Raw genomic sequence first — 24,353 nt, forward strand, 5'->3', positions numbered from 1 at the left:
AGTGCCATGTATATATTAGAGTAATTATTAGAGTAATCTATCTATCTATCTCACTATCTGTCTATCTTTCAATAAATATTAATATTGTCCTATACATATGTAAGGCTATTATTACATAATTTCACACATGGAATAAAGATGTCAAGTAAACATCACTGGACATCGAAACAAGGCTGCATGAATATTATGATAGAAGGCCTATTGTATCAGTAACATCAAAATCAAATGTTTGACAACAAAAGTTGTGGCCTTAAAACGGAGTTAATTAAACAAATACATTGGACATACATTCAAACGTTAAATGTTAGATTCTTGCTGTACTAGTCTACAACACATTTTTTCTCTCGCAAAATCCCTCATGTCCCGCGAACATCTTCTGTGGGCCGAGCACAGCACGCCGCTTTCGTGGGCGTTGGTGCTCTTCGCTACGGTGTATCTGTGAGCGCGCGTGCACATGTGCGCGTGTAAAAGCGAGGTGGGCAAAGGCTCCGCCTTATTCAAAAAACTGTAGAGAAAAAAAGGAAAAGCTAACTGTCTGATACACACCTCTCAATTCTTCCAGGGAGCGGAGTGTTTATGAAGCGTAGAAGTAAACAGTGGACTAATTAGGCAGCCTAGCGAAGAGCAAAACCCACTTTTTTAACACCAAGACTAAGCAACGTTTCCCGGCCGCTGTTTGGGATTAAGTTTTCCTCCATGCCATCTCAAAAAGGTGGATCATTATCTCGATCCGAGACAGCGAGGCGAATTTGAAATGCGTAGCCCGCGCGAGGCTGTTTTCTTCTGGAGTCTAAAAGCCGACGTTTGAACTATCCGTAAGCATCCGCTCGAGGTAGGAGCATTCACCCTTATTGGAGAGCCGTGGAGGGTGAATGTGGTGCGGGCTGTTGTTCGGCGGGGTTTAGTTTTGAAAGCTATAACGTTATGCTCACATCGATGTCCATGTGTTCCCTGCGCCATCAGCAAAGAGGCACACGGGGAGGGAGGGGGGAGGCAGGGAGGGAGAGAGGACTGTTTTCAACACGCTAGCTTCCTCAAATCCAATAGAATGCCTGCGAATCCTCTTTTAAAAGTCAAGTCGATTTCCGTTGTTGCACACAAAACCCATAGCAAGATCTCGGCACTGTTTGCTCCAAGCTTTCCTAACTAGCTAGCCGACTTGTGATTGGACAATTAATTGGCAATGAATACCCCGCCCCCCCCAGGAAAGTGTGATGTTTAAATTCCTGATGTAAGTTTGATCTCTCTCTCTCTCTCTCTCTCTCTCTCTCTCTCTCTCTCTCTCTCTCTCTCTCTCTCTCTCTCTCTCTCTCTCTCTCTCTCTCTCTCTCTCTCTCTCTCTCTCTCTCTCTCTCTCTCTCTCTCTCTCTCTCTCTCTCTCTCTCTCTCTGTGTGTGTGTGTATTTAGAAGCTCAAGTTGCAGAAGGCTTCAAGTGGAGGACCCATTGTCTGGCTATAGTAGTAGAGGGGTGGGGAGGCACTGAGCTGTATGCAGATGTGCTGCTGGCACTGGACATCTGCTCTCCTTCCCAGGGGTATTGTCACTTGCAGCATGGGAAACGTAGCGTTTTGCCAGACCTGGGAGAAAGGGCCCTTGTTAATAATATAATGGCTCTAGCCTTTACTGGTTCTAAAAAATACCAAGCAACAGTTAGTTATGATGCTTCTATTGCAGTCTTTTCTCTATTTATTATTTGATCACGCGTGTCAGCCTTTTTAATTTCCTGCCCAGAAAACATTTTGATCAGTCGTCCCTTTTTGGAGATAATTGTACTTGGCTCAGTACCTCAGTCTTTTTTCTAATAGATTTGTATCATTTGTTCTCTCGGAGTGGTGTTCTTGAACAAGCTGCCAGTTGTGGTGTTCTCACAAGTGATCTTGTCACGTCACGCTGTCAGTGAGCTGCAACAACACGCAACCCTTGTTCAAAAAGCTGAGGAACTCCCCTGCTTTCCTTTTAATGTAATTTCCACCTGCACCGCAACAACCCACCAACTACACAACCCCCCCCCCCCCCCCCCCCCCCAATTCCCTCGCCTCCTTCATCTCTGTTGGGGGTTGAACCTACACCTCATAGGTTTGTTGCATGGCCTCCCTGTCTTGTGATATGAAACCCTTGTTGCCCTCCCCCCCCTCCCCATAACCCCCCAGCCCCTCCACCCTCCCTCTTCCTTGTTTCCTTCCTTCCACACACACGCACGCGCGCACACACACACGCACACACGCACAAGTGTGTCAAGGCGGGTGCATCTCATGCAGAATCACAATGAACATGGCAGCTCCTATCAGGGCCTTTTGATCTCGCACACGAGCAGAGAGGAAAGAAAAAAAGAAATGCGTTGCTTAAATATTTATCACACAACTTGCACTTGCTGTGTTTGAAAGCAGTGTGTGTTGCTTCTCTTTTGTATTAGATACATCCAGGAGTGTCGTTTCTCGCTTCAACAGATGTCCCCCAGTACCGTCAGTAGAGCCACTGGGTTGAGGGCAGCCATTAGTGTGCACTGCACATTCATGCATTTTTGGGTGGATTGGCTTCACGTGTGCATGGATAGAAGTGCCTTTTGTAGGTTTTTTCATTTATTACTGTTAAGTGACTGGCCTGCTGGGAACCAGAGGATGGGGTTTATGTGTGGCTGCTTTTGTCTTTATTTTGCTCACCACCTGTTATTTTTGTTTCTTCTCTCTCCTTCTTTCACATACTCTCTCTCCCTCTGTCAAATGATGTCTCTGTCTCTGTGTCGCATTCTGGATTGACAGCCAAGATGATTTCATGCTGTTTAGGGGTTTAATGTTTGAAAAAGTTATGTTTCGTGCATGTCACTACATGTAATATGCAGTAGAACAGTGATGATTATTTTTTTCTCTTTAAATCTATTACGAACTAGTAATTATTAATTGTGGTGAGCGCAGAGAGGGACAGTAAAAAAAGTGAAACATTTTCGTGCAGATTTGACACTATTTGAGGCCACAGAGAAAGCAAAGCAATTACACATGCTTAATGATATTCTCTGAACCTAATACTCCATTTAACACTGTAATTTGGACGCTGCTGAAATAGCTCTCGTGAATTCTGCTGAGGATTCCCATAATGGCAAAGCCACTAACTCCTCCTAAAAGTCCCCATAGGAGCTGGCATCAGAGAGTTTTACGGGCTGAGAGAGAGAGAGAGAGAGAGAGAGAGAGAGAGAGAGAGAGAGAGAGAGAGAGAGAGAGAGAGAGAGAGAGAGAGAGAGAGAGAGAGAGAGAGAGAGAGAGAGAGAGAGAGAGAGAGAGAGAGAGAGAGAGAGAGAGAGAGAGAGAGAGAGAGAGAGAGAGAGAGAGAGAGAGAGAGAGAGAGAGAGAGAGAGAGAGAGAGAGAGAGAGAGAGAGAGAGAGAGAGAGAGAGAGAGAGAGAGAGAGAGAGAGAGAGAGAGAGAGAGGTAATAGGTGTGAAATGACAGTACGCCATCTGCCAAGGGTCTGAATGTACAGCTTAATGTCACTCAATTACACCACTGGCCACGAATAATAATAATAGACTGATTGATGGGCCTGGCGTCATGATATTGATTTTTGGGTTTTGTTTATGATTCTCACCGAGCTGAATTGACGTTAGGCTTATCTTTGCAAAGAGGATATGTCTGTAATGTATGATGATTTCAACTTTATTACAAGCCGAATGAGATTGAATGTATGAATGGAATCATCAGTCATTCACTCTGTAGGGGTTAGGAGCCGTATAAATGATCAATTATGGGATGGCTGAGGTTTGGGGAACTTTATCCTCATACGCGTGTTGTTTCCACTTCACTTTGCTATTTGATATGACAAAAAACAAAAAACTGAACAACATGGTCTGGAATACGGGTTTTAGAAAAAAATATTTCCCTACTGGCCAGACAGCTTGCTGGTCCTGGCCTTCTAACATTCTGTACATTGTGCAAGGTCAAACCACTGCATCTCTTGCTTGTCACATTTCAACACTCATTCCTGGATTATACCTGTGGTTTTCTGTTACACATACTCTATACACAGTTTTCCCTGTATAGAGGTGCTCTTGGTCGTCATAAAGCGGAGTGGAACTTCGATAAACAAGACAGCAGCAGGTGGTGATTGTGTTCCCTGATAAAGCCTGTTTGCCCAGGTTGTTTCCCGCTCTGTGTGTGCGCGTGTGTGCTTGTGCGTGCGTGTAAGGCAGTGTGCACTTTGCATGCTTGTATGCCTCCTGTTCTTACCATCAAATATGGGACTATACATCTTAAAGCATTCATATGTAGGTGGCTAATAAATACAATTGCCGTTGTTTTCCCTTATTCGCTCACTGGTGTTCGGTCTGCAACACATATGCAGGTCATCCATGTCTGACCAGTCTCATTGTATTGTTCATTGTTTTAAGAGACATACAATTTCTTTGCGTCTGTGTGTCTGGATAGGACTGCAGTGTTTCGTTCTTCAATATAAATGTGAGACGCTCAAGCGTTGGGTAAATTAGTAGCCTGGTTGATTAATCAATTGATTGAAAATGAATCAATAATCGTCGTTCTTATCATTCATCAAGTGAAATTTCCCAGCATCACCCATTGAGCTCTGGCCAAGTCGCAATCTCCATTATGATAAAATGACATTCTAAAGACTGAACGATTAATCACACAACATAATAGTCCAGAATAACCAATAATTTAGTCAATAATCGTCCGATGGATAAAAAAAGAAGGACCAAAGATATGGCCATGATGCCGTAGCCTGCTATGTGTCTATTTGTCAGTCCGGGGTGGCGGCCATTAAAGTGGGTGAAAAATCGACCTCATTACGCAGCAGTGCGGACGCTCCGGGCCCCGCGGTGGCGTTGCTGCAGTGGATGTTTACTGACCTCCCTGTACTTAGCACCACGGCAGGAGGTTCCTCCCACCACTTCTCCTCCTAATAGGCTCCCACCTCAGACGCCGCTCCATGCACTGCTCCCTGCCTCACCCCCCTAACACCAACCCTCTCCTATCCTCCCCTCAATCACCGCCCACCCACCTCCGTAATGACTAGCAGAGTTCTGCTCTTAAAGAAGCTCCTAATTGATCCTGATTGCACACGCGTGGGGATTAGTGTGTTTGAAATTAAGAAGGTGGAAGACCTGGGGAGGGGGTCGAGGAAATTGGGATGAGGGATGCAGATGTAAGTGATGCAGATGGACAATTTTGGTACATCTCATCAGCTGCCATCCGCTGTCAAACTGAAGGTGGAGGATGAGGAATGAAGGGAGTGATGGTCCTCTCGCTGTGCACACGTCAATATCAGAGCTCCTGTGTGTGTGTGTGTGTGTGTGTGTGTGTGTGTGTGTGTGTGTGTGTGTGTGTGTGTGTGTGTGTGTGTGTGTGTGTGTGTGTGTGTGTGTGTGTGAGAAAGAGGCATAATGGGAAATCAAAATGCCCGTCCATTGTGCATACGAGTCGCCATGTATTTGTGGGCATGCACTTGTGTGTGTGTGTGTGTGTGTGTGTGTGTGTGTGTGTGTGTGTGTGTGTGTGCATGTGCAACTCTATTCTACTTTGACAGAAAGGCACGTAGACAAAGCACCATCTGCCCTTAGCAGAGAGTCCAAGGCAGCTCTCCGGGACGGAGACGAGAGGCTGTCCGAGGGCATTGTTATGGATGCTGGCTGCCACCAGCCACCATCACCACCACCGCTACATCTGCGGTGGATGCACTCAGCATCCACACTAATGGCTAATAACTGCCCCTCTCCCCTCCCAGATGTCTGCCCCACACAGGAGCAGAAACGAGCTCTGAGACCACTGGCCGTTTTAGAAAACAAAAGGGAAATAATGGGGAAGCTTTGTGTGTGTGTGTGTGTGTGCGTGTGTAAGCTTATATGCATGCGTGTCTGATTCTGTCTAGGAATGGCCACCAGTGTAAAACACACACACACACACACGCACGCACACACACACACACACACACACACACACACACACACACACACACACACACACACACACACACACACACACACACACACACACACACACACACACACTCCCTTCTCAGACTCCCTTCTCAGACTCAGGGTACAGGAGTATTATGTTTAATTCCACCTTCTCTTTATCTCATCCCCTCTCCCTTTCTATTCACTCTCTTATTCTAGCGCGCTCTATTTTCTTTCAGTCTCAGCATCTCTGAGCTGGCATGTAGGGAGTGGGGCGCGGTGGGGATGGGGGTGTTTAGGGAGGAGGAGGTGCAGGAGGTGGAGGAGGATGTGGAAAGGGTTGCAGTCCATTGTCCCGGCAGGTCCGCTATCGCTGCCAGCTGACAAGAGTTTTGTGCCGGGAGACGGCGCGTCCTGCTGATGTGAGGGAGAGGGAGCGCTGAAAGAGATATCTAAAATGCTGAAGTGGGCCCCGCGCCGGCAGAGGAGATGGCTGTGTTTGTTTGTGCTGAGCGCCACTTTACAGTGAAAACTTTCCCCGGGTAAAATTTGCTGACAGCAGTGAATGGGTGGCGGGGAGGGGGAGGAAGGCCAAAAAAAAAAAAAGAGCAAGGGTTTGTGTTTTGGGAGTTGCTTTGTGGGCACGCACACATGCACACGCTCTGCCGTGGCCATTGTTGGGCTGACATTGATGTTTAGACATGGGGCGAGGAAGAAAGGCAGCGGAGGAATCTAGGTTGCTCTCAAGTTGCTCTGTGAGCCAGCAAAACTATTTAGCCTCCGCTTACAATCCTCTAAAAACGCCAGACCTCGGAGCCATCCAGCCCCTCATGCATATTCATGGCAAACCCGCTTTTCTTGTCTGCGCCCTCTGAGCTGTGTGTACTTCCCTTTTTTAGCCTGTCTCTCTTCACCCACAGGACCCGTTGCGCTGTGTTTGATTGGCCCTGACATTTGAAAAGGTCCTTGAGTTAAAGAAGAAAAAAGAGGAAAAAAAGTTGTTTTTGACAACTGCGGCAGCACCCTTCTGGTGGAGAAGTAAAAATGACATTTTAAAATGGGAGCCCGGGCCCTGCATATTTAAATGCTCATGGCCCCTGTGAATGTGCTAAGCTAATGGGATGTTTCAATCTGATCTAGTGGCGCTGCGGCGTGCCTTCTTGCACGGCGCCTTCAGTAGTTCGGATAAATGCTCTCTCTGAGCCAAGTACATTAGCTCTTTATTTGCTTATTATGTTCTTGCTGTTGTGTTTTGGATAGAGAAAGAACTGACGTATTCTTTACTTGTAGCTACATATTTATGTGTCATATCCCAATACAGGTAGTATACTTAAGATCTCGGATAATGCCATAAGCTAACAAAATAACCTGATGTGTAATGGTCAATTATCGGTCTATATGCATTTTATTGTAATAGTTATGATGCAGATTAGATTTAACAGCGTGGTTTATTACAGTTGAGAGTGTAAATTGTTGCTGGTGACTTGTAAAGGCCCTTCGGGGTTACCCGCTAAGAAACTCCATATTGAGGCATCACGGCATTGGTTTATTATCAACTAAGTAGCATTAGCCAGTCAGCGATTGTCAATGAAATTCAGCTGGACTTTGGCCTGCTGGTGTCCACCGATTGGCCCTCACTGCTGTTTATTACATCCACAACTGCGATCACAGGATGATCAAGGCCATTGGACACACATTTGTGTTAAATTCGCATCTGTTATGTCTGTTGGGATCTGTGTGTGACCTGCTGCAATGCACTTTTTTTTTTTATAGACGAGTTCATGAAAGTGCATTAGTTTTTTAACTCCTTCAGGAAACCGCAAACGTGGGCATGCTTAAGCTGATATACATTTCCCACCGAGCTTAAGCTTTTGCAAAAGCTTAAAAATGACTTACAAAGTATACATTTGTGTGTCTAACAGACTCTCTTTGCTTGCATAAATGTTGGCGGAGGGCCAAACAGGCAATCTGGCAGGATGCCACCGATCCAATTGACTCCCTTAACGCACTGCTGGGAGAAAGGCTACACTTCCTCCGGATTAAAATGTGACCAGCGGTTTTTAAAATGCTTTACAGTCATCGACTGCGTTTCACGGCAGATTTTTATTTACCGACTCTGTCCGCATTAAACCTGCGCCCCATGTGACAAATTAGCAAAAAGAGAATTGATCAGCCTCTGTTTACAGATTAGAAGTAAACTAGCCCAGCCCCCCCCCCCCCCCCTTAAAAAAAACACTCTAGAAAATAAATCTGAACCCCTTAGAAATGTGCTGCAGATGTGCTGGATTTAGGCCAAATTAACACAGCTTGAGAAACTGCTCTGTGGTGTGTGTGTGTGTGTATCATCCACACACACACACACACACACACACACACACACACACACACACACACACACACACACACACACACACACACACACACACACACACACACACACACACACACACACACACACACACACACACACACACACACACAGAGAGAGAGAGCCAGCCTCACATGCACAGTGGTCTGTCTTTTGGTTGTTGGCTTGTCGCTTAACACCATTTACAAGGCAGTCAATGACTTTGTGTGTATCCTCATTCTTAGCCATAAAAACAAATAGAGATATAAAGACGGTGTAATCCTCTCATTGCAAGGGTAAGCAAAATATTGACAGAGTGAAGTTATTGGTGCAGGGCGCTGCAGTCAACACACCCAGTACGAATATGGATAATGTTTTGCGTGCCCCAGGCTAACTCTTTGATTCCTGGCTCTAGATGAGCACAGCATGGTGCCCTGGCTTTTCCTCCACTCATCCGCTTGTTTGGCACACAGAGAGCTGTTTGATTCCTGATCTCCAACAAAAAGGTTTACTAGTGTGGGTTAATGTTTCACTGGGCTAGGGAGAGTCCCCTCTTACTTCACCCTTCCTGCCGTACATGTGTCGACACATGAGGATAGGGATATGTCCCACATGTTTAACTTTTAGTTGAAGATATACTGAATACAAAATATTTATTATTAAATATTATATCAATATATTTGATCCGTCTTTATACATTCAAGGTTGAAAAGTGTCTGTGTGCGTGTGTATGTGTGCGTAAACGCGGACACACACTATGAAGGTATTATTGTAGCAAAAGTATTTAGCACCTGTAACTGCAGATTTTGAATGCGTACACTAAAGTCACAGTAAATTTGAAGTCGTATATATTTATTTTGCATGTGTACTCTAAAGTCACAAATGTGTAACGGTACATTTGAAGTCATAAATATTTTTTCTACCATTGTAAACACAAAATAGGGTCTACGAGTACGCAAGTCTGTTTTACAGGTGCACAAATCCTTTTTCTACAATCATTGCAGCGCAGTTGGTGCAAAACACATTCGCACACCCGTGTTTCATAATCGGAGAACATGCCCAAAATGTGTGCATTCATAAACCGAAATTTTGAACTAATGCATCAGAAGTTGCACATCTGTGAAAAATCCTCACAAATAAAATGACATAGAACGCTATGTTGATTCAGCATTTTAATGAGCGAGCACAAGTCCATCGTTCGAATCTGCTCCTGCAAGTCTCAGATGTGTGTTTTTTTGCAGGTAGTTTTGCAACACGTCTAGGTGGTACATGTTTAGCAAAAGTGATTTGTATCCGTATGAGGCAGAGCGTCCGTGGGTGGGACAAAATTGCAGCACTAACCAATGAAAGTCGCCGGCAGGGGGTGCATTTTTCAAAATACACTGGGACCATCCAAGCAAGCTCTTACTTTCTGGAGTCTTGAAAGTAGACAAGAGGGCATCCTACACGACAAAGTTGGGTATCTTACATTATTGTCAAATTAAATTATTAACAGAATTCCCCCCAAATTATTGCATTAACATGCCGCAAGTGTCCTTCAATGTATTTTAATGGTCTGCTTGGATGGTCCAAGTATAGTTTGAAAAATGCACCCCCTGCCGGCGACTTTCATTGGTTAGTGCTGCAATTTTGTCCCGCCCACGGACGCTCTGCCTCATACGAACACAAATCACTTTTGCTACACATGTACCACCTAGACGTGTTGCAAAACTACCTGTAAAAAAAAAAAACACAGCTGAGACTTGCAGGAGCAGATTCGAGCAGTTGTAAGGATGAACTTGTGCTCGCTGATTAAAATGCTGAATCAACATAGCGTTCTAAATCATTTTATTTGTGAGGAAATTTTTCATAGATGTGCAACTTCTGATGCATTAGCTCAAAATTTGGGTTTACGAATGCACACATTTTGGGCATGTTCTCAGATTATGAAACGCCGGTGTGCGAATGTGTTTTGCACCATGTGATTGTAGCAAAAGGATTTGTGCACCTGTAACACAGACTTGCGTACTCGTAGACCCTATTTTGTGTTTACAATGGTAGAAAAAATATTCACGACTTCAAATGTACTGTTACACATTTGTGACTTTGGAGTACACATGCAAAATAAATATATATGACTTCAAATTTATTTTGACTTTAGTGTACGCATTCAAAATCTGCAGTTACAGGTACTAAAGACTTTTGCTACAATAATACCTTCATAACACACTCCCATGTTCGCAATTGGACTTGGAGGATAATCATTCCAAAGCATTCGTCAAACCAAATTGAAACAAAATAAGTGATTTTGCACAGGTGTATGTGTATTTGCTGGCTAATAATTGTTTCAGAGAAGAACAGAAGAGATCTGGTCTTTACTAGTCACTTACGTCACATTTAAAATAAGAGCCTACATTGAGACATACTAGGATAATGTATCTTTGAGTCCTAAATACTTGGCCCCAACTGCCTAAATATTAATTTAGCCTTTTACTAATCCTCAACTCAATCTTGTGAGATATGTATTCATCGTAAAAAAAATAAAAGATTCAGTTTTAGATGGTCTGGTCATTTTCCTCCCTGTAATCCACCCCCTTAAATCTCTCTCTACTCAGCCTGGTATTGATCGAGTCTCTGCGTACATCCCCTGCACACCTGGCCCCTCGCCATGCGTCTGTTTATATTTAACTCTTCATGCTGGCGCTGCCGTTGCTTAACAGGTGGCTGAGGAAGAGAGGGTCTCTCTCTCTCTCTCTCTCTCTCTCTCTCTCTCTCTCTCTCTCTCTCTCTCTCTCTCTCTCTCTCTCTCTCTCTCTCTCTCTCTCTCTCTCTCTCTCTCTCTCTCTCTCTCTCTCTCTCTCTCTCTCTCTCTCTCTCTCTCTCCTGCTCTCTCTCTATGTCTCTGGTTTGTCGGTTGAATACCAGCTGCTGTAAGTACAGGAACATGCCAGTGTAATTAACCCGCCTGATCCATGCGCATATGCATGTGAAAGGTGTGATTTTCTTTTCTTATTTTTTTCATGTTATACCACCATGGATGAAAGAACACAGGCACGTGCACACTCGCATGCACACAGGTACTTGAGCGCGCGCACACACACACACACACACCCACACACACATGCACAAACGCATACCCACGGGGCCAAATGTTTCTCAATATCAGCTCATTGTTGCATTGCTAGGAGACCTGAGCGAGTCAATGTTAGCACTTTCTACTCGCTTACAAAACATTGGCCTGTCTGCCGTCTCTCTGTTCGTTGGCCTTCACTTCAGTGTTACCAGAGGAACCATGGGAGTATTTTATATGAAGAAGGCACTGAATAAAACCTTCTGGGACTGGTCACCCCCCTCTCCTCCCCCTCCTCCTCCCGCTCCTCTCCCGGATACTGGAGGGAGAGCCTGGTACGCCCACCATGGCACCCAGTTCTCAGCTGACGTGTGTGTGTGTGTGTGTGTGTGTGTGTGTGTGTGTGTGTGTGTGTGTGTGTGTGTGTGTGTGTGTGTGTGTGTGTGTGTGTGTGTGTGTGTGTGTGTGTGTGTGTGTGTGTGTCGAGCGCACATGCATGCATTCGGCAGTGTTCTCCTAACAGCCCAGCTGAGTCTGACAGATGGAGTCGTTTCACACGCAGACACAGGCAGGATACAGGAAACGGGGCCATGGTTGCTATTAATCTAGGTCAGCGGTGTGGGGCTCACGGCCACCCGGCCTTCGGGGCCAGATTGCCCTTTTCCCTTAACGCACCTTGACTAAACTCTTAACTTACTCTTTTTCTGCGTTACCTTTTGGCTGGCATGCGTGGAGGAAGGAGATTCATTCTCTTTTGGTCCCTTGTCGTGGCTGCTTCTGGCATGCATGGGTGCTTCTGATCTGGTTCAGTTCAGGGTCTGTTCTTGTGGAACGCCCTTTGGCTTGCACACCATTTGTGCTAGAAGCTTTCTTTTCACTGGAACTTTGGCAACCAGATCAATGCCTTAACTCACGGACTCTGCTTCAACATCCTTGCTTGGGCTGATGGATTTAAGCGCTGTACTACAGCGAGCATATACACTCATCAACTTTTCCAGTGAAATACATTCAAAATCAGAGCCAAATGTACTCATGGTTGTAGTCAGGAAGGGGCCCTCTTTACCCCCCTACTCTGAGACTCGTTCTTAACTATATATCAAATGGATTAATGTCGTCATTAGGATATTTCAAGTGAAATAAAGGGCTTAACTCAAAAGCTTTTCAGCAGAGGCTGAAGACATGGAACTACCAACTGTTCAGATTAATAGAACAGCATGCATAAAAGTAGATACTTAACTTTTCTGTGTAAGAAGATAGTAATCTATTATTGCTGAACTATTTAGTGTAAGATAAGATGGTAATCTATTGTTGCTGAACTATTCAGGTAAGATAGTACTCTTGCACTACTGTTACTGAACTATTCAGTGTAAGATAAGAAAGTATTCTATATTTACTTAACTATTCTGTTTAAGACAAGATAGTACTTACTGAACTATTCTGTGTAAGATAAGACAGTACTCTATCATTACTGAACTATTCAGTGTAAGATAAGATGGTACTCTATTGTTACTGAGCAGAACTATTCTGTGTAAGACAAAATACTACTCCATTGTTACGGAACTATTCAGTGTAAGACAAGGTATCTATTGTAACTGAACTAGCCTGTTTAAGATAAGATATTAATATAAGATAAGGTTGTTCAGAAATTCAGAAATGAGCGTGGGAGGGTCTTGGGAGACTGTCAGAGCCCATGCCATTTTTCCCCCTCAGGAAAAAAACTAAAATAACATCTGTCCACTTGTGTGAAACATAACCGAGTCACCCTCGGAATTTATTGGGTTGCGTTAACACTCTGAAGAGCTATTTGGCTCTTCTGGCTAACCCTCTTCTGCTTGCGCTGAGCACCTGCAGCTTGACTCCATGTATGCTGCATGTCCATGCTGGGAGTACACTAAGTTTAGTGGAGGGGGAACTCCCAAGAGAAAGAGTAGTAGCATCGGGTAGTACTCAAACATTTTAATAGTCTAATCATCGTTTCCAGTTGACTCAAATTCTCTCAGTCGAACAATCGTTGGTTTAAAAATATATAACCATGTGCATTTCAAGGACCATAAAACATGTTATAGAGGCTGCTGTGGGCAAGATTTGAGAATAGACAACCCAAAAAAATCCCAGTGTTTTTATGCCATTGAGAAGTGCTGCATTGAAGCATCATGGTGGAGCTTCAGTATGTGATTGACAGGCCAGATAGATTTCCTAAACCAATCAGAGATGAGATGCCCTGATTGGTCAGGAATTTGGCGGAGCGGTCTCAAAACTAAATTGTACCGCATAGAAGACATTCTTACATTTCGTGGACATACTACATGACAGATGACTGCAATTTTTCACAAATTACACTCAATTGATAGCTCCTAGATCATGTTGTATAGGCTATAAATCTTGCACACATTTAGCACATTCTTATATTAGCTATTAGATTTCATAGATTATATTATTATTATATTAATTTGTGTACATTTTATTATACCAGCCTATATTCTAGACACACTAATGGACTAGTTGAGTATATTTCACGTCAAATTTAATGCAGATGCTGAGATAAACGTGAATTTGTTTGTAGAGGTAGCTTTCCACTAAGCAGAGGCGATGGCCCCGCCTCCAGACAGCTGTTGGAAACCCTGGAATAATCACACCGGATTATAATACTGTTAAATGTCAATGTTTACTCTTTTGCATTGTTCTGATTATTTGATTGTTAAAACAAACAACACTTAGCCATTAGGTACTGTAATTATACAAATGGCACTGGCTGTTTGTTTGAGTTCAGCCGAGTGCTGTATGCTAAAACATTGGAGTTCAGTAGTATTTTTTTTTTGGTATGGCCTGCCTTTCAATATTTAGCATTTTGATTGGGAAATGAAAAACAGCATAAACATTGCTCTAAGCAAATATGGATAAATTAAAATCCAAATCGACCACAGTGGCACAGTAGATCAGTTATTCAGCTTTTAAGCCTGTAGGCGTATAAATATTGCAAATAGAGGTGTGTGTGTGTGTGTGTGTGTGTGTGTGTGTGTGTGTGTGTGTGTGTGTGTGTTTGGCACATTCCCTCTATATAATATGCCTACACAAAACGGTTAGCTAAGTTCACGTATTTGTCTCTTCGAGCGTAACATTAAGGGCCTGATATGTCTTCCATACTGCAAGCCTTCATCTCTCTGCAGCTATAAATTGTAACCAAAGCCACAATGTATGACCAAACCCCCCACATCCTGGCTTGTTGTACACTATTCAGTGTTTCCCCTAGAAGGTTTTTCAGGCCTTTTTTTTAATTATTATTTGCGTGTGAAGATATACTGACGATATCATGAATTTAAACTGGGTATATCGAGACTTAAAACAAAGTGATCACAAGGAGAGGATGACTTAAAAAAGGTGTATTTATTGCATTAATATAAATAGGAACTTTGCATAACATAGCACATCATGAACACAGTAACGGTAACACCAATTATTTTTAAGATTTGAACTATTTTCAGTCAAATTTAGCCTATTATTATTGTGTACTATGTACCTTTACACTGTATACACAGGCTTGTGCAAATGCCACTCTTAAACATTCTGTCCACTAGAGGGCATGCCTATTAAATATTAGGCACAAAAGGATATTATATTAACGCTGCGGCTCAACCGTTTTTACCAGATTGGCCGTTTTCTCTTTGGTGATAGAGAGCAATAACGACTCGTGTTGTTAGGTCCCCTATGTTTGTCCTAGTCACCATGGGGACTGTACAAGTTGTAAGACATGGCGGAGGTAACAGCCTAGTCACGTTTCTCAACACATGCTCTCACTGCATCCATAGTTGTACACTACAATCATAGACCATATAATATAATATTGATCATTGGTCTCGATAGCAGTCAGCGCTACACGCCAATGTTTACTTGCACTGTGGATACATTGCAAGTAAACATGAAAACATTACATGAAAATAGGTTGCTTGTGATAACGTGAAGAGGTGCACTTGTATGGCAACAGTTTTGGATAACAGCTTTCTACGAAAAGGTTGATAGCCTATTTTATTTATTGAACAGGGAAACTAACGTCTCTTAATCAGACCCACAATCCCCCTCATCCACGAAGAGCCATTCGCGACACTATTTTACACTTGGATTAAAAAGTTAAACTCCAGTGTAGTTGAATCCTCTGATCGCATACGATATTTTGGTGAAAGGACGGAGCATAAACTCGTCTTCGACTATTACTTTGGTCTTTTTACCATCATAGTCACATTGTGGCTGATGATCACCGGGCCTGACATTTCCTGCATTTCGTTTAAGTTTGAGAGTTTTGGAGATAAATGTTCGCTCTCAGTCCGCAGTAATTTAAAGGGACTCAATTAGCAATGGCACTCACATCACGTTATTCTTATCGCATACCTTTTGGGGTTTAATACATTTTGCCCTGTACAACACTGCTTCCCTCAATACTGCCCAGTGCTGATTGGAAGAACTTGAAAATAGGAACATAGGCTTGATTCACGTGATTTGACACAATAATCAATTTGAAACATGAACTGTGTTTAACTGTGAGAGGGATCAGAGTGGTTAAAGATGGAAATTACTGGATGATGGCTCTGAATGTTGAAAGTGGTGCCAATGTTTAATCATGCGGTTATGGTAAACAATGCCAGGCTTTCTCTTAATAAAGTGATTGTAGAAAAGCGAGGAGGTGTTAAATAGCTGGATAAACCATGACATTGAGATAAGCCAGAAAGTGTCTGACAACTGTATCGCGCCGACTGTGGACTTTAATATTGGCGGCTCATGGAAGGAATGCGCTCAATCCATTTGTTTTCCTTTATTAAAAAAGAAAATACAGCCTTAATCTGATCTTATTTCTCACATGCCACACACACTGTTATTTGCTGCGTGTCACATTTTTCCACTGTGCATGTAGCAGTGTGATGCCGAGGAAGGGGAGGTTAGCTCATGCTTAGCTGTGCTCCGAGGAGTTGCACTGATCCCAACAGATATCAGATATCTGTATCGCAACAGACATCTGTATCCAAACAGACATCTGTATCCAAACAGATATCATATATGCCGCGGCCCATGGGCCTGTGTCTTCTGGTGGCTTCCGTTACAACGCAGTGTTGGTGCCGGGACAAAAGCAATATGCCCGCCGGTGACCTTTATGACAATCCAAAGGGGGGCCTTTATTTTGAAGTAGTCAGGGCTGTTCAACTTCCTCCATGGGGATTGTGGGTTGAATCTCCATTCCATAGAGTTTTTCTATCCTCTTCGTGCCCTTGTTCCTATGAGACGGCTTGAGGTTGGCTCCCATTAGACCACAACAGGAAAGTAGGGCAGAGAGATTAAAGTGCAATAAAGAACTTACTGACACAGCCTTTAGTCAATGTGATTTACCTATACGATCTTGTCTATGTGCATTAATGTGTGTGTGTCTGACTTGCATGTGTGCTTTTTTGTGTCTGACAGTGTTTTTGTGTGTTTGTGTATGTGTGTGTGTTTGTGTGTGTGAACGCAAATTTGTGTGGGTCAGTATGTGCATCTGTGTGAGACTTAATCGTCTCCTAATAGTTACTATTACTAATATAACACAATAGATTCACAGCAATTAAGGAAAATAATTAGAGGCAGCTCTTTCTCACGTCTGTGTTAATGATTGTTTTGCTCTATTTTCCCTCAAACACAGCCCCAATACTCTTCTTTCATTGCAGGTTTTTGATCCCTTATCCAGCAGAGAATATATTGTTGTTGTAGTCTTTGTGGTTCTTTAGATGAAAGGCGAAAGTGGATTGTGCTGGGCTTGATTCCTTTGCCTCGCTTGCCACCACTGACAACATTCCTGTGTGTGTGTGTGTGTGTGTGTGTGTGTGTGTGTGTGTGTGTGTGTGTGTGTGTGCGTGTGTGTGTGTGTGTCTGTGTGTGTGTGTGTGTGTGTGTGCGTGTGCGCGCGCGCGCATGTGTACGTGCGTGCGTGTGTTCAGCCCAAGTCAGCAATTAGCAGTAGAGAAAAAAACCAAGAGTAAAAGCAAGAGAGCCAGAGTAGCACAGTGGAAAAAAGAGAGAGAACCTCTCCCCCCTCCAAAAAAAGGGAGAGTAAGCAAAGCTGTAGGAAATAGGGAGGGGAACAGGAAGAGGAGGGCAGCCAAGGTATTGGGCAAGAGATGCAGACAGACGGCCGGGCGACGCTGAATTAAGGGGGCTGGTAACAGTGATGGAGGAGAGGCCGGACGGAGCGGCTCTGGTGTTGGCCAACGCCACTGCACTTCCAGGCTTGGAGAGGCATGTATAGGCGAGGGGGAAGAGGGGAGGAGCGCTATGGGCATGGGGGAGGGTAGGAGGTATAAATCCGGCATCTGAGTGACAGCTTTATGTGCCCCAACTATCCGATTAATGAGAGGAGGGAAACCTTAACCACTCTCCCGCCCGCTTCCTCTCCCCATCCTCGCTCCCTTTAGTTTTCTGCTATCTTGCACTTACAGAATATATAAATCAATGACTTTTAAGTGTTCACTTGAGCGCTTTGATAGATAGCCACTGCACAATTACCCCCCCCCCCCCCCCTCCCCCCCTCCAACACACACCCTCAGCCTCATGCTTCCTGTATTTAGGAAATGTTCATTTTAGCGGGGAAGGGAAAAGTGTGTGTATGTGTATGTTGTTTGCATTTTGTTTGTGTGTATGTGTTCGATGTGTGTACTGTGTACATTACTTTGTGCGTGCGTGCATGAATGTGCGTGTGTGTGTGTGTGTGTGAGGTTACGTTTATTGTGTGTGCATGTGTGGGTATGTTTAAGGGGTTGAGTTTATTGTGTGTGTGTTTGTTTGTTTGTGTGTGTAAGGGGTTGCGTTTGTGTGTGTGTGTGTGTGTGTGTGTGTGTGTGTGTGTGTGTGTGTGTGTGTGTGTGTGTGTGTGTGTGTGTGTGTGTGTGTGTGTGTGTGTGTGTGTGTGTGTGTGTTGTGGTAACCGGCTTGGTGAATGAGCCGGGTTCCAAGGATTAAACACGAGGCAGCAATGGGTTAAACCGTCTTCGGCGTTTATTCAGGAGTCTCTCTCAATACAATGGCGCTCTAGGGTCTCCGTGAGCCTCTAGGTCTCGCATTCGGTGCGTACTCCTGCCTTGTCCCTGCTCCCGCTCCGTAGCCTCTCTTATGCTGGTTCCGGGCCTTCCTCCTCCCAGCCGCCAGGTGTCCCCCATCCTGCTGATTGGGGGGGAGGTCCAGGTGCTCCCTGCTCCCGAGGTTTCAGGGGCGGGATGCCACAGTGTGTGTGTGTGTGTGTGTGTGTGTGTGTGTGTGTGTGTGTGTGTATGTGTATGTGTATGTGTGTGTGTGTGTGTGTGTGTGTGTGTGTGTGTGTGTGTGTGTGTGTGTGTGAGAAAGGCTTGAGGAGTTGGTGGATTGGTTTGGGCTTTTAATACTGCTAAAATATATATTTTTAAAGAAATGACCTTGTTGTGTTGGTGTACCCAGGCTTTCGCCAGTGAAGGTTCTCTTGATAGCCAAAAAACAGGAGACTTTGTTCCCTGGCTACAGGCAACCACCCCCCCTCTCTCTTCCTTTCCTTTGTGCTGCACTTCCCCTTTAAGGGCCATGCGTCTGAAAAGATCAAGCAGATGCTGTGGTTTCACTGGATTCTGTTCACCTGTTGCCAAATGCACACCTTTTATTTCCACCACTTTCTTCTTTTGGAACAATGTTCTATTTGAAAGCAGACTCAGCCTATAGATCTCTTTGTCTGTCTCTCTCTCACGCTGAAAGCTTATTTCAGCCTGTAGATCTCTGTGTATGTCTCTCTCTCTCTCTATCTCAAGCCCCTTTCACACTACCACCCGCACTTATCTTTGTATTACCCGGAGGAGCTGTATGTGAGAACAAAGACGTCAGAAATCAGGGCCAGATCTTATTTACTCCCTGCCAGTGCCCAAGTCTAACGTCCGATTGAGCCCAGTTGAGAATAGATCAGGTCATCTTCCGGAGAATTCAAAGCCACTAGATTCTACATACTCTGATAGCAGGGTAGGTGAAGAGAGGAATTCCCCCATGCGACCGGCGCAAAACCATGAGAACGCAAACATCTGAGGTTGAGGAAGCAAAAACAATCATCATGATGGCTGCGACAGTAGACACGGCCATCTTTGATAAGCGTTTTAATAAAAATGCTGTTTCCGCAGCATACTTTTTGCATAATTTCCTGCCTATTGCACGCCACCCCTCACCTAAACCAACGATTGAACCAGCTGACACAAACAGTCTCCTGTTTGTTGCCTCTTGTGTGAAAAAGGGCAACTCCAGATAATGGCCGGTGCTGATTCTGGACATTGTCCAGAGTTAATATGAGATAAAAGCTCTCTATCTTCCCCTCCCTCTCTCTTCCTCTCCCTCTCTCTCCCTTCCTCACTCTCTTTCCTTATCTGTCGTTCTCCCTCCCTGGCTTTCCCTCGCTCTCCCCCCCTCTCTGTCCCCCCCGCCGCCTCACCCTGCCAGGCATGTCTTCCTCCTCCGGTCTCGTTTGAGTTTCTCTTTCCTCTCTGACGTCTCTCATGCACGCGTTCTGTTAGCCGATGGCCTGCCTGCACCCACTCCTCCTCCTCCTCCTCCTCCTCCTCCTTCTCTCTAGCCTTAAGTGAGTGCCATTATCCTCCTAAACAAGATCTTCCCCCCGCCCGCCTTGCTCCCTGTGCACTCTCACCGCACAAAAGGGAACAGAAGAAGAAGAGATTGAGAGACAGTGGGAAGAAAACAGCGGTAATGTGAGAAGGCGGAAGACAGTGTAGTTCAGTCGGAGCTGTCTCCTTATCCGCTGGAGAAGAGGCCCTGCTGGGTGGGGTGGGGTGGGGGTGCCGGATGCCTTTCAAAAAAGCTCAAATTATGTCTTTGTGTTTCAAACGGATCCTCGGTCTGAGACAAGTTTAAACCTGAGATACATACAGTGCAGTGAATACGGTTGATGTGTGTTGTGCCTTGTTCAATTGGATTTCAATCAGAGCGATCAATATGTTATAACGCCAAGTGAATGCGTGTAGGTCAATGCGTACCAGAAGGCCATTGCTTTAACCTCTGTTCCGTGTTCTGCTTTTGAAAGAAGCCAGACGATAATAGAAACGTTTTTTATTGCTTCAGCCCTGCAGGTCTGCACCACTGTGGCAAAACGGGCTGGCAGATAATATTAGGTACAGTCTAGATACAGCTGAGGACCCCACACACACACACACACACACACACACACACACACACACACACACACACACACACACACACACACACACACACACACACACACACACACACACACACACACACACACACACACACACACACACACACACATTACTTTCTCAACATTGGCTTATGCACCACGGCTTGGTGCTTTCTATCGCAGCCATGCCCAGGCCACCACAACCCCCAGAGTAAAAAGAAGGGCCATTGAACAGCGGAGGGAAGCCCCCTAAGTGTACTGTAGACCCCCGGTTCCAGTAGGCGGCACCCCGGCGTGTGTGAAGCACAGGTACATGGCGCCGGTGTGTTCTGCTGAACACCAACATAACATCACGGAGGAGCCACAACTCATATGTGCCCGTCGGCACGTATAGCGGGGAATGTTTACCGTCTCTCCAGCCTGCCACCCTGGAAGCGCAAAAAATAGACAAAGGAAAAGACGGCAGTTCGCACAAGGTTGACTGCGGTATACACAGTGACATTTAGAACGCATGCCCCCCCCCCCTCCTCCATTTTGTAGGGTTTTAGTTACAAGCTGGGCAATAAAAGCAGGACCACCTGCCTTTGACTTTGCTCCTCAGCTGTAAACAATTTCCTCCTCCTGTCATATCGGCGGTGGGGATCAGCGGCTGAATGTCAAGGTCGGGGCGAGACGGCCCCGCGCCGTTTCAACACACAAACGAGCGGAGGACTCACAACGCGAGCTGGCCATTAAATCACCGGCCCCATTAGATGTGTTTCTGCACTGTTTTTGTCTCCTATTGCCCTGGGTGGTTTTTTGTTGTGGCAACGACCTCCCATCTGCTGACTAACTGCTCTGTGGGATACGTTGCCCTTAAGGAGTCTGTGTGTCTTTATGTATAGACATGCACATGCATACACACAGGTCTGTGTGGGTCTTTTTCCCGTAGCTTTGGCAAGAAACAATTCTTTATTTATAAGTGGTGCTATATTCTAATATAGTAGTAGGCTGCAACTTCTAGTTTCTGCAATGCATCACGCTGTCAGTGAAGAGAACAAGAATTGTAATGTTGATGTGTTCCAGGCGCTTGTTTTCATTGATATATTAAATTGACAAATAGATCTTCAGCTGTATGACGCGTCGTCTGTTGCTCTTTAAAAAAGGCTCCCTCTAGTGGTGATTTGATGCTCTACATTCAGTTGAGTTTTGGGCTGTTTCGGGGACGCTGCTGAGCCTGCAATAAACTACTTTGTTATTCAGTTTGCTGACGATCAAATCATCTTTTAGATATGAATTCAAAAACATACTTTTTAAAAAAGAATCAGGCAAGTTTGTTGTTCATTGTTTTTTTCTTTTAAAACATCACATTATATGTATTGAGCAGACCTTTAAATCTCATATCCAAAATATGAGTTTGACCTTATTGCTCAGACTCTGGAGTAAACAAAACTTTTTATACATTTGCTTTATCTTATCGCTCAGATGAAGCAGGGAATACAAACGCAACTCAAAGGCCACAATATCTTTTTCATTTCCATGAAAGTTTAATCTAATATGAGAATGTGTTCCTTTCAGGTGTGAGACTTCAAAGTGTGCCCTTAAGGGCTTCCCTGTACCTGGCGGCCCCGTCACTGTGGAGCTGACTGGCTAGTGGAGCGCAGACAGGAGGGCGGAGATCCGGACGGAGCAGAGAGGCCCCTGGAGCGGTGAAGGGATGGCGCTGACGGACAAACACAAAGTGAAGAGGCAGCGGCTGGACAGGATCTGTGAAGGTGAGCAGGGCAATCCTACTGCCCCTCTCCTACTTTATCCTCCTCTTCTCCTCTTCTCCTCCTCTTCTCCTCCAATTCTCTTCTCCTCTCCTCCTCCTCTCCTCTTCTCCGGCTCTCCTCTTCTCCTTTGCTTCTCTTCTCCTTTTATTTTCCTCCTCTTCTACTGCTCATATCTTCTCACTCTCTTCTCCTCTTCTCCCCCTGTTCTCTCTTCCTCTTCTCCCCTCTACTCTTCTCCTCTTCTCCCCTCTACTCTTCTCCTCATCTCCCCTCTCCTGTTCTCCTCTCCACCCCCTCTTATCTTTGTCTCTTTTTCCTCTCTTCCTCTTCTCCTCTCCTCTTCTTCCCCTCTTCTACACTCTTTTACTGCTCATATCTTCTCCTTATCGTCTCCTCTTCTCCTGTGCTTCTATTCTCCTCTTCTTCTCTGCGTCAGCAGAGATGGCTCCTTCCTCCTTCTCGGTTTAACATTCTCTCATTAGCTCCTGCTGCGTTTTCCATATTTAGACCCGGGAATGCTCTGCTCGCTCCTGGGGGCGACCTTCACAAGAGTACTGGTGCACCAAAGAGAAGCACCGGCCGTTTCTAGTATAGATAAAAGTAAGAAGACTATTGGGTGCTCCTCAATGCAGTTGATGTAAAATGCTAATTCTGTAGAACTTTTAATTGACTACCAGGAAAGTGCTGATGAACTTTAGCCTGGTCCTACCAGACTCTCGCTCGAAAGTTCATTTCATTTGCACAGAGAGTCTGGACCTACTTAATCGACAAACGTTAACTCACTTGAAGGCGGGTGTCTGTTGAAGTTTAAAACTATTGGATCTGCCCAGTGCCGCTCTGGATCTGCCATAACCAATCGCTAACGTATGGTTCTGATGTATGTCATCCGCCGGGACCCGCCGGGAATCACGTTGCGCGCAGGCTGTAACCAAACCAAAAACCGTGCGTGAAGATGTCCGTCAACGAGAGCTGATTATAACTTTATCGTTCTCCCATCACTCCCTCTGTTTGCTGATTGGACGCACAAAATTTGGATGGAGAAAACCCGTGAATATACCGCAAACCCAGACGTTGTACTGAAGGGAACTTAGGCGGGCGGAGCCGGGCTAGATGAACTTATGTTTTGGTGGTAAAATATATTGGCTAAAGACTTCACCATGGCAATGATAATGCAGGTTTCAGTAGTGCTGAGGTTATCGCATGCTTGCCTGGGTAGTTTTTCAAACAGAGGAAAATGCAGACAGTGTGATTAGGATAAGAGGAGGGCATAGGAAGATTGAAACCGAGATTGGCAGGGTGTTCATCGTTAAAATGACATTCCAATCAGAGGAGGCACCTGAGACATTGCAGTGGATTGCGTCGGCCCTCACACTGGCTCTGTCGTCGTCGTCAGTCAGCGCAGCACGAGAGGGATTCTCCACTAATGAGAATAAACAAAACAAAAGAAGCCTTGTGTAATGTTCCCTTTAATGGTTCCCTTTAAATGGAACTAATAAAGGTTTAGAGATCATAGGAGATACAAAACACTCCTGAAAGCCTGTGGACTAATTAAAAGTGTCTGTTGAAGTCTCTGTCGGATATATATAGAGACAATAGAGTGAAAGACGTCGTATTGTGCCCAGATGCACAGTCAGCCAAAGCCTTTGTTGTGCATGCAGCACAAAAAGTATATTTTTTGTTCCTCTTATACCCCTTGAAATCACACTGACATTCATTGCCCAACTCTATGGATTATTATTGTAGGCGATGTAGTCCCACGGATGGAAGCTGTAGCGGTATCCTAACTCTGCCTTGGGACCGCAGCCACATGGGATGTGGCTCTGGGTTCCCCACTTTATGTTTTTGGCCCTACCGCAAGCCCTTGTTTTCCCAAACAAACACTTCCTCATCTGGGCGATTCTTCATATGCACAGGGGAACCGCACCGCGCTGTCTTCTCTGAGGTCAGCGAAGCAAACATCGTAAAATGCTGTGTTATACTGCGGACCCCTCCCCCTTTACACACACACGCCACACATGCTCTCACACACACACACACGCACGCACACACACGCACGCACGCGCGCACGCACACACACACACACACACACACACACGCACGCACTCGCGTGCGCACACGCACACACGCACACA

The sequence above is a fragment of the Gadus morhua genome, chromosome 15 (assembly GCF_902167405.1).
Source record: "Gadus morhua chromosome 15, gadMor3.0, whole genome shotgun sequence".
NCBI lineage: Eukaryota > Metazoa > Chordata > Actinopteri > Gadiformes > Gadidae > Gadus > Gadus morhua.